The following is a 15,239-nucleotide window of genomic DNA, read 5'->3' on the forward strand; positions in this document are numbered from 1 at the left end:
TTATAAAGATGTATTTTAACTTCTAAGGCAATCAGGAACCATGGTGATGAATGTGACACAAACTTAAATTGCTCAGATATGAGCTCTGATCCGCTGGGAACCATCCTAAGATTCATAAAGAGCATCAGATGCTAATAACTTCTAGTCTGAACCTACCTGGGCCTGATTTAACCAGTGACATATAGCTGAAAGCCCATGGGACAGATTTTCATTTAAATGTCATCCGCTGCTTCAGCAATGTAAAGTGACCTCAATGTAAATGAGAATCTCTGTAATTTTATGCCGTTGGGAAGTTAAAAGCAGTGTCTTGCCCAAAGAGCAGGGCAGTTTGATGCCAAAACGAACTCACTTTTTTTTGCCCCCAGTATTTGTTTCTTCCCTGCTCAGCATTCTGACTGACTTTACAGGAAGCTTATGGTGGTTTATAGATTATGGACTTAAAAGTGGTAAACAGATAGCTATATTTGTTTTGAACATGCCACAGAGAGCAAGAACATTTATTAGCTGCAGAACTACACTGTCCGTAACAACCTTGATCTCACACTGCATATCGTTCTGCCACTGTCACATTGTCACTGTTGTAGGGGATGTAGTGTCACGTTCTTGTCAGATCTGATGTCCACAAATAGGATACAGCTTGAAAGCCTAGGTGCAATTTCAAGTCCTTTTAACACTCTTAATTTCTATAAAAGTCATTTACAGTTATTTTCTAAATATTCTAGAAGGAATCAATTTTACAGCAACCTTAAAATCTTATAAAACTCTATCAATTTTAATTAATGTACTGACATTTTGCTGCTATGTAAGATTGAGTTGCTTTTATTTCTCAGCTGCAGTTGCAGCAGTATCCAGGCACCGTCCCGCACTTCAGGAATGGAAATTTCCCAGCTCCAAAGCACACTCCGTCTCAGTTGGCTGCAGTAAAACCGAGTGATTTCTGTATTGTTGTGTGCTTCACTTGTCCTCACTTACCTGGAGCTCGTACCTTTTGAAAACCAGCTTCTCCTCATCAGCTAGCTTCACTTTGTTCAAGACTTCAAATTCTGTAAACAAGCTGTGGATGATGCAAATACTGAACCAAAGTTGTCCTACAGGAGTGACAAAACACATGCAGTCCGTGTTTGCACAGACTTACGAGGATGTCGCTGCAATCACAGTTTGCATGTGCCAAAGCTCCATGCACCAAAAGGCTATTGAGATTTTGCAGAACAGACTTAGTGTGTAATATCAGCCTCCTGATCACTGTTTCTGATATCATCCGTTGCTAGACAAATACATGAACGTACAAATCAGGCAGTAAGATCTTTACAAAACCTCACAAGGCTCACGATTTACAAATACTAAAATACGCCGTCTGTTTCCTCCACTCACCCTCAGTTCAGCTTCATGCTGGACAAGGCATGCCTCCAATAAAGGCAGAAGTTAGAGCATGTAGACACAGGATTATTGGGGTTTTGTGTGGTTTTATTGCAGCCATTTCATTTTCGTTCTTTCTCGCTCATAGTTAAGAAATCAAGGGAGTATACGTGATGAAGAGGTTGACTGATGTGAGGATAGAGGAGAAAGCATCAGTCCTGATATTAGCCCAGTTGCATCTGCACTTGGGGCAGACACAGAAGCACCTTCACTGAGAACCAGTCTGAGAAATGACACCAAACCTTCAAAACAGAGCCCCTAGAACTTCGTTTCAGGTGATGTTCTTACCACTTATAACAACCACGCACACAGTGATTTTGTGGTGGCACAAGTGTAATTCCCCACTGTCTGCTCCTGTTGCACATAGCACTGGCTGAACAAGGCATAGGAAACTGTGCCAATGGGATTCTGAGATGCTGATATAAAAGCTACAAGGACTCAGAACACAGACAACACTGGTACATCACACAACAAGAGCATGGAGCCTTTATGAGACAGCTTGGAGGCCTCAGCACCATTATTCTGATTATAAAGTTTCCACTTATGAACGGACACTCTTAGCTTTCCCATTGCTGCTCTTGGCAGACAACAAGAGCTGACTGGAAATGAACAGCTATTTCCCTGCACGAGTCAGAGCCCAGCCTGCTGGCACAGTGGCAGAAGAGGCACTGCCCCAGGTTTGGGGCTGAGAGGTGCTGCAATACCTGCAGGGCAATCTGCAGCACTGTGCTGCAGGAAAGGTGGCAGCCTCTTCTCTTGTGCTTTTTTCAATCCACTGATCAGAGCACCCAAAGAGTCTGTACTGCATAACTTTCAAGGTGGGATATAAGTTGCAGACGTCGGTTCCCGATCTAGCAAATCAACATTCATTTTTAAGACAATTGGCTCTTCTGCAGCTTTGCACGTCTATAGCAGAAATGAGCTGTGCAGACAGGAGAGTATTTTGAAAAAAAAGCCAAGCTGTTGGAATATGTGTTGCATTACATGGGCAACGCAATACCTTGGAGTGCTTCCTGTTTACACCACACCACATCACACAACTTGCAAGCATTTGTTAATAAACACTCCTAAGGAAGGAATTAATAATATCCAAATATAAACCCCCTGTGGCATCTGTTGCTGTAGATGGAAAGTTTTCATGATAGTATCAGGGGACTGAGATCAGCAGCTTTTGGGGCCCAATCCACACCCCATCTCTCACAGGGTCATTGGATTCCTGGCATACTTTTTTTTTTTCTCCTGTAAATATATAAATAGCAATTAATTTGAATAAATTTTTACTCTCAATTTGTCATTTTTGCAAACATAGGAATACAAAGCATGAACTTCTGCAGAAATGCAGTTCAGAGCCTGACATGATGATGGCAAAAGTACAGCCTGCTCCTAAGAACAATAATCTGCAAGTGCCCAATGATCAGAACAGTGTTGCCTTGCTGCGTGATCTTTCTCACAGGACAGCTCAGTCCGGCTCTTTTGGGTGAGTTAACCCAGCCTGACAAGGCAGAGCTGCAGAACAGAAGAGTGCACATTTTTCAACACCAGCAACCTTTCTGGTGCAACTTGCACCCGCAGCTGATAAGATCTTTGGCAAGGAAATAGAAATTGCAGACTGGTTTAGGACGCTCTTGCAATGTGGCTAGAACTTAGCCTGTGACTGACAGGAACGTGGGGTAGGGGCCAAACGCAAGTTGTCTGCTACATCCATAAGGGAGTGAGCGCTGTGTTAGGTAGCTGTACAACTGTGCAGAAGACAGCTCGTGTGCCTCAAGGGGCTTCACCGCTGAAGGAAGCTCGTTAAGTTCAGAGCAGATTATAGATCTTTGTTCAAGCTTCCTGGGACAAATGAGAACATCTGAACGGCAGTTTCATGTGGTAACCTTGCTGCCTGGAAACTCAAGATGGGTAATAATTACATATAATTCTTACTTCTTTAAATAGCTCTGTTCAGACCAAGAGAAAGGCTGAACCTCAGAAGGATGTTCCTTCCAGCCACCAGCACCAGATCTAGCTAAATTTCATGTAATTAAGACATTTGTAGCGTTTTAACAATGGGAAAATTATCTGCTCCCATTACTGTTGTCTTACCTGACATCAGCAGTTATTACTTGAGATATGTGGAGCCCCATGATAAGGTGCCTTCCATAAGTGCAATACATCCATTGCAATCACGTGCTACGTTATCTTACTACGCTACAGAGCCTATGGGTCTTGTACAGGTGACACAGAACTGTTGTGGGGATCCACCAGTGCCCTTCATCTCTACCAACATTTTGATATGATGTCTCATTTCCCACTGTCATTAACAGAACCAAAGTGAACCTTTGGCCTGGGAATCTTTTGACAAAAAGACCAGCAGCAATGAAAAGTATTTCTGATTATTTGACAATAAGGGCTGCTTAAAAGAAAAAGGAAAAAAAAAAAAAAGAAAGAAAAGGAAAAAAAGGAAGAAGAAGGAAAGGGAAAAAGAGAGAGCAGGAAAGAACGTTGCTCTTGGAAGGACATGGCAAAACATCTGTAGGATGACACTGCATCTGATTTTGAAGGTACAATTAATGGAAGTGGAGAAAGACTAAGGGATTGTGCTCTGCCAAGCAGTATGTGCAGGAGAGCAGATAGCAGATGCCCTGACACTTTGGCCTATGCCTCTCACACCAGACATCAACAAAGTGTGTGTGGATATTGTAATTCGTCTATAAATTGCTTGGGTTTATGAATCTGGGGAGCTCATATGCTGCAGCAAGAAATGTGTGTTCATTAGCACACTAGTTCTGCCAGCCTTCCTGCAGAGAGGCAAAGTACCCCCTTCTACAGCAAATGGATTAAAAGGGAGCAGTGCACCACTCTCGTGTCCCATTTACCTTTGTGAAGTGCAGCTGGATGCACGCCAGCATGCAGATACATTTCCATCATGAACTCTGAACAGCTAATATCATTGCTTGTCTCAGATAATGAAAATCCAGCTGCTGTCCTCTTGTCAAAACCCAATTTGGACAAATGTATGCCTAAATAAGGGAGATGTACAGGACTCTTCCTTCAGGAACCGCTACCTGGATACATTAGCATAACCCTTTAAGAGCTAGATTGGCAAAATGGGACCATTGCTCTGTATTCCAGTGTTTTCTCAGTGCTTGTTGTAGCAGCTTTCTGCAGTCACTTTGAACGCATCCTCTTTCCTCCTCAGTTCTTCCACTACTCTTACCCTTGGCAAGATCCTCCTGGGCTCCTGCAGTCCTGCAGCAATTCGCTCCCTCATCTGCCGTGCGCACTGCCACCGCCAGCTCCCTTCACCTGTCCAGGCATCCTTCTTAATCATTCCGTATCCAGGGCGTCCTCTTCTGAGAGAAGGCACCATCTAGGAGATGAAGAGGAAGGTTAGGGGTAGGGTAGCAGCAAGACATCCTCCAGCACACCCCAAATCTGCAGCAAAAATCTGATATCCATACCTCTCCCTACCACTGCAGCTCCAGTTTTGACTCTCGCAAGAGTCTGCCCCTCCTCCCTTCCGTGGCTGATAGCTTCACTGTTTTTCTGCTGAATTCATTTTCTTAAATTTATTGAGCTGCATATACTCATCAAAGGGTCAGACAAGCAGCAGACCTGCACAAAAAGAGAGCAGTAGGGCTGTCCTTTTTGATACTCGCAATTCATTGGGTTTGGCTCAGCCATGTGATAGCACTCTTGAGTCTCGCTTTGCCTGTGAAGCAGGGAAATTTGGCTCCACTGCTGAGAAGCCTTCAGACACCTCTGTTGGCTTTACCATCCTTTGATGCGCTTTTCTCCTTTCTGGCCAAAACACAGGAAACAGTCATCAGGAGAGCAGTTGTGTAAGTGCCTCCCTTACCACCTCCCTTCTGCTCATCTTCCTCTCCTTTTTCTGCCTTTTACCTCTCCCAAAACCTTTCTGTTGCAGCTATGAACACCTAGAAATGTACATGCAAAAACACGAGCATGCTGCACAAGTCAGGCAGACAAATGCAGGCCTCCTTCCTAAGGGCAAGCATTCAAACCCCCCCCCAGAAAATGCATTACACAATCCACAAGACACGCACATTACTCACCAAAACGACCATGGGTATCTGATTTCTGCAGCTTGTTTCTTTCCAATATCGTACCAGTGTACCAAAGCTGGGGCCTCGCAACAATCACGTGTGTATAAAGCCAAAGCCAGCCAACTGGATTTGTTTGTGTAGCTGTACACAAATGTACAGCAGTGATCAGAGGCAGTCCTACTGTAAAGCACAGAACTATCTTGGTGTTTGTTTTGCAGTGTGCTGCGATCATTTGTGTTGTTGAATTGATAAAAGTAACAAGCTAAGAGATTTTCAATTGGAATCCATTGCTGTCATTCATTGCTCCATTCTTATTCCACACACAGTAGGAAGTGCACATTATCTTATAAATCAAGACATAAGAAACAAATAAATGTCTTTATATCGTAAGAAAAAAAAAAAAAACACCTTATAGAAATACTGTAGAAACATTCACATCCCCCATTTCTGTCTTTTACAAAGGGCTGGCTGTGTCTCATTATTATCAAGTGAAAAGTAAACAGATGTAATTTCATCAGTTCTGTCTTTCATTGATTTGCATCAGCAATGAGACAAAGGCAAAGGCAGAATAGAAAACAGCAGCTTTGTACTAAAAATTTGAATGCACAAAATACTTCTTTCTCCAGCTGTCAAACATTAAAAAACGCAATGCGTACCAGTAATAATAAAACTGTCAAACAATCGACCACAATGGGAATCACAATGCTTCATTAAAAGCTCTGAAGCAGAGTAGAAAAGCTTCCAGCCATTTGTTAAACAGAACTAAATGCTGAGATACTTTCAGAAGCATCAGAAGAGGCTTTCATCTGCGCTCACCAGCCAGATAAACATCTCCTTGCCTGGCTCAGTCTGGTCTCGGATCTTGCACCGATTCAGCACTAACAGCTGTGCGCCATTTGCTCTCCTGGGACTGGGGCATCTCTCAGTGAAACGGGAGATTAACGGGTCTTCACTCCATGCCGTGCAGGGAGGTATCGGCAATTTGCATTTACACGTGTAATTAGGTAGCATTTAGAGAACCTACCCTGTTTGTTCAGCTGACAGGCGATGTTGCTATAAGGAATTTCAGCAGACAGGATATTTATAGGTCCTTTATCTCTATGTACAATCAGAACTAAAATGTCAAACAATACCCTGAATGAGGGGTTGTTTCAGTTCAACTCTTCTCCATTGTTGCTTTTCTCTTTTTTTTTTCTTCCCTGTCTGGTTACTGCTTAAAACTTGGCAGCAAGAGGAATAAAAGGGAACGTGAGTCACACTAACAACTTCATTCGCGGTAAGAGAGCTCAGTAATTGCTCTAACCCACTTACAAGAAGGCTACCCCTCCTCTCTTTCTCTTCCTCCATCCTTAGATAGACAGGCCATATTTGTAACGTGAGCAGCCCCGCTAATCTCAGAGGTCACACCATCACTTATAAAGTAGCCAGGCCTCTTTCTGTTCACTTTTCATGTTCTGGATTCAAGTTAACCCATCACAAGAACTTAAAGGAGCCTCAGTTTAAGGGTCAGCTTCCTGCCACAGATTTCTCATGAACCCAATAGCTGGGGTTTCCGAAGGAGCCGCAGCTCAGACCCAGCAGGGCTCAAGGGGCTGCTCCCATGACGTGCTCCGGTCTGGCTGCCAGCGCGACAGCTTCAACATAAAGCACTGGCGAGTGGAACAATTGTTGTCTTTCCTCTTCTGTATGAGGTGGGGCAGGAGGCAGAAGAATAAGCACAGATGCTTATGCAGCACTCTACCAAAATATATTTTCATTTTTAATTACATAATCAACATAATGAGAGTGGCGTTCGTAGTGAGGGGGCGGAACAGATGGCAAAGACTTCGTTTTCAGCAAGACGTTAATCAGCAACAGCTCTGGTTTCTGCTAGAAAAAGGGCTGCTCTGCTCTAGCAGGGTTAAGATGGGTGCTTACGACGTAGTACAAAACTCAGTTTCCACACACAGAAATTGTTTGGAATCGTTGAGATTTGTGAGGCACTGTACAAGACAGCAACACCCTACCTGGACAGGCTTATTAGAATCCAACACAAGCTTGGGTCCTAGCAGTAGTTTGGGATTCTCTTGGCAAATACTTCAGCGCATTCTGTAGACATAAATGCAAAAAGGAGGAAGTGTTAGTATGACCAAGAGGCAGTGCTTCGTGCAGTGTCAGGTGAGGATTTCGTAGCGTACAGCAGCTTCACAGAGATACAGCCACAGCTTCCTCAGATATTTTAGGTGGAGTTTTCTTTTTTCCCCTTTTCTACATAACTAACTTAGCATCTTAGCACACTGAAGCAGCTGAGTTGGAATGAGCTATGCCAAAGGGGGCTGAAGCAGAAAGTAGTTTAGAAAGACGTTTATTAAAACCACAGGCAGAGAACACATCACGCAGACACAATGGACAGGGAAACAAGACATGCAGCTGAAAAGTCTAGCCTCTATTTTTCTGTCTGATGATGTGGCTGGACAGCCACACACATCAAACAGCAGCACATCGAACAGCCCACAGATGCTCAGCTCTTCCCTTCCTACGCTGCTAGGTGACACAGGATTGCTTTTTCCTGCTTTGTATTCTCCATCAGAAGCTCTCCGGAGTCACATGCCCGAGGCCGTGGGCCACATTCCTGCGGGGATTACGGCTGCCCCAGCAGGAGAAAGGGAAGAGATGTGGGCCAGCAGGGATGGGCCGGCAGCTCGGGGGGAGGAGCCGTGTTGTAAAGTGCACTGCGATGAGCACAGGCTGGGAGAGCTGTGCTGCAGTGAAGGGAGAGGGGAAGCCACACACTATAATAGTGTTATATAACATAGGACAGCAGGGCATCTAGATTCATCCTCCATACAGCTTGGAAACGAACCCACGATTCCCACATCTCAACACTCATCCCTGTATTGGTGCTGCCAGCAAATATCTAAGAGCTGGCAAGAAACATCACTGCCCATTCTAGTGATGTGTACATTTAGAAAGGAAGCTTTTCCATTCCTCCCACTTACTGTGTGCAGGCAGTAGAGTTGTAGGGCTATGCTGTAAGATGAAAATCACACCCCTGCCCATTACCCAGGAGGAGTGAATGATATAATCAGAGATGATGTTTCCCCACCACCCCCAGTGTGTGTGTTAAAAACATAGCTGGGTCAAGTTAAAAACGACATTAAAGGAATATTTCAATTATAAAGTCAAATACTAAAATATACGTCTTAACTATGAATGCCTGTCCTCCCTTCCAGCAGCTAATTCTAAATATCAGATCGGACTCCCATACCATGTTGCTGTCAGCCATCACAAGGCGCATCCTTGCGTTGTTATGGCTGAGCAGAACTAACCTGCAGAATCGTGCAAGTCCAGGGCCTTCATCAGTTCGTGTTGGGTTAATCCAGAAATAGGCAACAGACAGGAACTCAGTTTCTTGGATACATCAGATGGCAGGCAGAGATTCTTTGCAGGACATTTTTTAGGAGAAGTGCCATGCATCACCAAAACTGTGCCTAGGAGGTGCAAAGTAGTATAAAGGAAAGAACACAAAACACTATTTTCTGCATAGCTTGTCCTCATTTGTAGGGCTTACGAAGGAGATGGGAGAATCAATAGAACTGCATTTGTACTTACAGCTACTTTACTGGGGAGGGGAGAAGTGACTACAAACCCGTTGCAGAAAATACCTTTAAGAAAATAAAATCAGTGCAACAAGAAAATAACTCTTAAAAGGAAGAGAAAAAAAAAGGAAGAAAGAAAAACAATCAACAGATGCACAGACAAGCATTGACTTCAGTGGAGCTGCAAGGCTGAATTTGGCTTGAATTCTGCAAAGTACTTTCAAAGCAGGAGCATACTGCATACAAATGAGACTTAAATAATTCGCATCATTAGCAGAGCTCCACGCAGCTCATCTGGACTTTGAAAAAGTGACAGCAAATGTACATTTTTTGAATGCCATTATGGACAGTCATTAACCAGCATTAAGACATCTACTCTATTGACATTCAGTGCTGCAATTAGAGCCCCATCCTCCATCCCAGGTTATTTTCCTTATTGATTTTTTGATTTCGTGTAGACAAGTTTTTGAGTACCACAGAGGTCAGCAAGTCATGTAAGAGCACCCATTAAAGAGCATACGATTAACTCTTATTTACATTGCATCTTTTAATTTAGGCTTCTAAAAAAGCAGCCCTGTTTGTGTGGTGTAGATATCACAGGCAATTTAAACTCTAACGAATGTCACAGAAATAAGGACAGCGGTAGGTAAAATGGGTTTATCCAGGATGACACAGAAGGACACAGTGTAACAGAAAGAGATTAAAGGTTCCCGGATGCTCAGTTTCCTGGTTTAACCATTTCATTTGAATAGCCTCAAGCACAGCTACTGTAGGCCTGAAATAAACTACAGCCTCATACCACACCTTAAATGCCAGAAGCTGAAGGGATGGCACAGAATAGGGCAGGTGAAGAATGCAAATTGTGCAGAGCCAAAGGTACAGTACAGTTTCACGTGGATGAAGGTATTCAGCTGCTTGAGCTGCAGGAGATGAGTTACAGAATACTAAGAGCTAAATCCATACCGCCAAGTGCACAGAGGGAGGCAGGGGCAGGCAGCAGCCTACAGGCAGTTAAAGGGAAGCTGGAAGGAATCCCTAATGAAGGCAGGAATCATTCTGAGTGACTCAGAAAATTGGCATTCACAAAGAGAACTGAGAATGGGCAAAAATAAATTGAGATGCAAGCGAGACCCAAAGGCCAAATCCCTTTCAATAGCCCAAACACTGATATAATGTGAGCAACCAAACAACAAGTCCTTGTGCAAACCTCTCCCAGCTGCTTCCTGCACACCAGCCTCTTTTGGTGGCAATGATGGCTGCAAGCAGCTTCCACTGCACCGCATGGAGCTACGCAGGCTGCGGCCACACCGGCACCATCCTCCTCACTGAACGCAGCCCCGGTGGTTCCCCTCCCACCCCAGGGCTCTGGTTTGCCCACAGCATCTCAACCAGCACTGCGCAACCTCGCAAACGTCCCAGGAGCCGCCGGAAGGTCAGCTTTGCTTTCAGCAGCTGCCAGCTTTTGCACGTCGCAGGCACACACACACACACACCGGTCCTGACAGATTCCAAGTCCCAGTAGTTTTACTTATAGCTGGATTTATGCAAGCCAACTTCAGGTCCTGCCACTATCAGCCTGAAACGTGTGCAGGCAGCGTTTAACTACTATTGTTGAACAGTTAGTTCTGCAAGTCTTACAGTGAAGACCAAACTACAGATTAGTTTCCATTTTTTATATGAATATAAATGTGATGGCTTTTTGCCTCTCTTTATTAATATTTCATTAAAGAGTAGTTAAAGAAATTACAGTTAGATGTATTGGAACTGAGGTCAGTAAGACTGAAGAACAGGAAAGGCTTCCTGACAAGTGGGATCTATTAGTCAACAGAGAAGTTTCCCAAAGGAGATGATGGGAGGACAAGAAGTGCTTTAGCAGAGCCAACATTAAGTGCTCCGAGCGATGCAGCCAACTCCTAGATGACTGCCATGAGACACACTGCCTTCAGCAAGGGAGGGTGGCTGCCATTAGCCTGCTAATGCACATCCTGGTTTGGTCTATTACTATTTGGGAACCAGCTCATTGACTTAAAATTTCATTAACAAGAAAATACTAGAAAGACAGTTTTCTGAGGGGAAAGGCGAGCCTTTGCAAAATATTATTACAAGAAGTGAGGAGGGAAGAAATGAACAGCTTTCATAAGTATTTCTGCCGGGATTTATCCATCAGCCTTTCCTTAAACTACTTAAAAGATGCAAAATTGCTGGATCCTCTCTTGCTCTGCAAAAGCTAGCCACTTTCTCATCTCTATCTAGCACTACCAAATACATAAATGAACAAATAACAGCTAGAAGTTACAAAGAGGTTTAAGACCAAGAGTACAGATCCCTAATTCCTACACTTCAGAAAGCAGACAAAACTAGAATACAAAACGGAGATGCTACAATTAAGACAGAAACAACCTTTTCAGTGCTAAAATGAGAAAGAACATAGCGCAAAAATAAATTTAGATGAAATTATTCTTCAAAGCTTTTAATGTCAATCCAAAAATAAGAACATAAATGCTCTCCTCAAGATCCCCCGGTATTTACACACTGCCCTGTGCAGCAGGAAGGCTGCAAGCTTCCACACACTCTGTATTCAGACTTTAAATGTAACCTTAATAGTAAATGTCCAAGATTGGATGTTTATCTTGGTATCTTTTTATCAGTCAAGGCATTCAGTCTTAGACTGCAGTAAAAGAAAGGTCCTTCCATGTATGATGCAACATTTCTAATATTTTGGAGAAGAAAGTCCTCTGAAAGATGGAACAGAGAGAAGAAGAAAGGATCCACTTTTATTTTTAAAAGCAGGCTCACCAATACCACAAAGCCTGACGACACTGCTGAATGCGACCTTCGCCTCAACTGCATTTCATTTCTTCAGAAATGTGAGATTTCACCTGGCTGCCATTACAGAAAGGAACACTTTGCAGAGCCACCTCAGCATCCAATTCTTTCTCCCGTCTCAAGTCCCTTGGTATTGGGGGCTCAGCGGGGGTGGTACAAAAGAAGCAGCGTCCCCCAGAAGCTCTGGAGAGGCAGAGTAAGGACGTGGTACCTCTAAAGCCCCGCGGCAGTTGGACAGTTTAGTTTGCCAGGGCAAACTCTTGATGGTCATCCAGGCTTCACCTCCTGCCGGTCATTCCAGCTGCTGGAACAGCTGTGTGGAATCAGAAGCATCAACAGAAAGCAATTAGGTGAAACCTCTGATGTCAGCGGCCCGACTTGTGTCACCTGTGCCTGTATGTAACCCAACAATTAAATCCATCATTAGCAGCTTGGCTTAATTGCAACTTAGAACTTCTTCAAGCACAGACTTTGCACAAGATTTTTAAATTACTGTAATTAATTATACAGAAAGCTTGAAGTGTCTTCTGTTCCATTGTTGCGCTGTTGTTTTTCTTTCCCTATGCTGACACCAGAACTTGCTTTTGTATTCAACTAAAAGAAAGGTCTCTTAGGCTGATAAGCACACACACACAGATATCTTTTATATTTCATATAAGGAGAAACACAATGACTTTTTTTTTTTAAATCTCATCTAAGAGATGCAAAGAAGAACATTATTCTAACACACTGTTGTTTCACCCCACCCCCTGTGCGAATTACTTCTCTCCTGGCTTTTTGCACTCTCCCCAGATTACTGCTGTTGGCCATGGTGCAGGACAGGCTGCATCCCAGCCTGGACCAACTACTTGAATTTTAGCCAGCAAGGAAACAAAACACAGAATTGGTGTCAGAATCACTGCAACTTCTGAAAAGATGTGCAGTTGGAAAGAAGGCGTTACAGTGCAAAGAATTTTTTTCTGGCTCAGCTTTCCAGCGGTATCTGCAATACGATGGGAACGACGGCGCGCCGCGGGCTCCCTCGCGCAGCTCCCGGTGCAGAGCAGCGTCACGTATCTTCTATGCCCCTGGTTTCGCAATGGCCAAAGGAAAGAGTGAGCCCTCTAGAGGCAGACACACAAAGCCCTGGAAGAGCTCAGATACCAGCAGGTCACCAGACGGGTCTACGTCACTCACAAGGACTCCGAAACCACAGATTTGTGCAGAAAAGCCAGGCTGGACAGAAGATTACAAGCTATGTCCTGGAAGTGCTTACTCTACAGCCCAGAACGCGTGGAAAGTCAAGGTTGTTCTTTTCCTTACTGTTTGTGCAATCTTTTTCAGAGTATACAGGACATCCACCAAACTGAAAATTCAAGTACTGTAGATAGGCTGGCCCACCACAGCATAGTTAGGATTTTTCTTCTAGGCTACACAAAATACTTGTTTTTGCCTTATTATATGCCTCGAGCACACAATGAACTCTTTCATACATACAGCAAGCAGGTTTGCATTTGTCAAGGCATGTTCAAAATATTTCTTTCAAAGAGCTACTTCTGTCTGAGTGCCTGATAACAGCTGCAGATTTAAATATTTTCTTATTCTAATGAGAACTTAAGATTCTTTCCAAACAGCTCAACATAGTAACGGGAGAATGTGGCAAACGCAAACTACAGAACTTTTAAGCTGGAGTTAAATAAAAGGCATCTGCCAAGACCTTAGGAGGTAAGGCCCTGTCCAACCTGTCCACCTCTCACCAATATTCCCCACTAACCCACATCCTTCAGTACAACATCTAAACGTTTCTTGAACACCTCCAGGGATGGTGACTCCACACTCCCTGCGCAGCCCATTGCAGCACCTGGCCGCTCTTTGGGAGAAGTTCTTCCAACTTCCAGCCTGAATCTCCCCTGGCACAACTGGAGGCCGTTCCCTCTCATCTTATCACTAGTTACGTGGGAGAAGAGGCCAACCCCCACCTCACCACAACCTCCCTTCAGGTAGTTGTAGAGTGATAAGATCTCCGCCTGCATCTTGATCCAGATGCAGGGAAATTTTTGTCTGGTGCTTGACTGTGAATAGAAATGCAGAATCTCCTGCCTTCCTTCTGGAAATCCCGCATCTCTTCAAGTTCTTCTAGGCTCTGATGAAACACTGTTGCTCATTCTGCTTCCCAGGGGTAGGGAACAGGCAATTCCAGACTGATCTGGGAGAGCTGAAGAATTGATTTCTGCTTAGCAAATCCCAGTAACGTTTCCTAAAGAACCGAGATGACAGTCAGTACTAGTGAAGGTCAGCTGATCTGCTCTGCAAAGAGTGAGCAGTTCCCATTTGTAACAACTGGGCTCTAACAGAGGCTGGTATGGAAACATCTGCCCCATCAACACCGTTTCTTCAGTACTTCCTACAGCCTGAAAACGAGCTGCAGGAGGTTTTTCTGCAATTGACTGCAGAGAAACATACATTAAATGGGAATGGTTAAAAGGGACATAATCATTATTGCTTGGTCAAACAACTGGTGGGGATAACGCTTCTGTGTCATGAGATGTATATGCAGATGCATTGAATCTCAACTGACATCCAAGTTTAGCTTCATATAGCTTTAAATCACAGTTTTACATTCATTTTCATGGGCTCATTGGTTGTTTTGTATTAAAATCCACCAGCAGTGGAGTACTGTGGAAAATGGTATTCCAGAGCAGAGGGTTGGCTATGAGCTCCATTTTGAACACATGATCTATTGGAGATACTACTTCTCTGAGACTATTACAAGGTGCATTTTCACAGGCATTCTTACTAAGAAAATAATTAAAAAAAATAGAAAACCCAACATTCAGAACCACGAAATGGAAGGTGTTTTCAGGAGATCTAAGGCTTGATCTGAAGTATGTTCAAGCATGCCCACAGCACTTCAAACAGAATCTACTCAATACTTACTTTTGTATTTCAAGAAGTACCTTATCTGCTGCTTTGCTCTGATACAGCATCCTGGTCTCTTACTAGACTTCATTTTCCTTCTTTACTAAGACATATACAATTGCATTTAGGCAAACTGCCTAAAAGGCTGCATACTTCAGATTCCCACGAGTTGTTTCAGATTAGCAAGTGTTATCACTGTCCTGCTGTCCTTACATCTTCCTTTCCTGAGGAAATGAAAACCAGCACTTCAGAAACCATAACAGATTATAGAGCTCCAAGCTGTTCTTATATTTTAGAAGTTATCTCGGTACTGTAGTAAGTTAATCCTACATGCTTTCAGATCATTTCTTTAACAAGTAGACAAGTAAGCAACAAACTGTTACTTTCTCTTCTGAAACAGGGGTTTTCTGATCCTTGTCCCATTACTGTAGGACATTAGGTAGTAGGCCAAACTTACCTCGCACTACTACTG

General features: G+C 43.6%; 1 long non-coding RNA gene across 1 annotated transcript; it reads right to left on the reverse strand.

Moving 5' to 3' along the window:
* On the reverse strand, nucleotides 1-14,814 carry LOC128084586 (uncharacterized). The gene is made up of 5 exons (XR_008208619.1): nucleotides 14,786-14,814; nucleotides 8,774-14,105; nucleotides 7,472-7,553; nucleotides 4,616-4,768; nucleotides 1-1,088 (listed from the first exon to the last, which is right to left on the reverse strand). It is a non-coding gene; the product is annotated as an uncharacterized LOC128084586 (long non-coding RNA).
* Nucleotides 14,815-15,239: the final 425 nt, after the last annotated feature.

This window comes from Tympanuchus pallidicinctus, unplaced genomic scaffold, assembly GCF_026119805.1.
Source record: "Tympanuchus pallidicinctus isolate F22 unplaced genomic scaffold, pur_lepc_1.0 scaffold28, whole genome shotgun sequence".
Classification (NCBI taxonomy): Eukaryota; Metazoa; Chordata; class Aves; order Galliformes; family Phasianidae; genus Tympanuchus; species Tympanuchus pallidicinctus.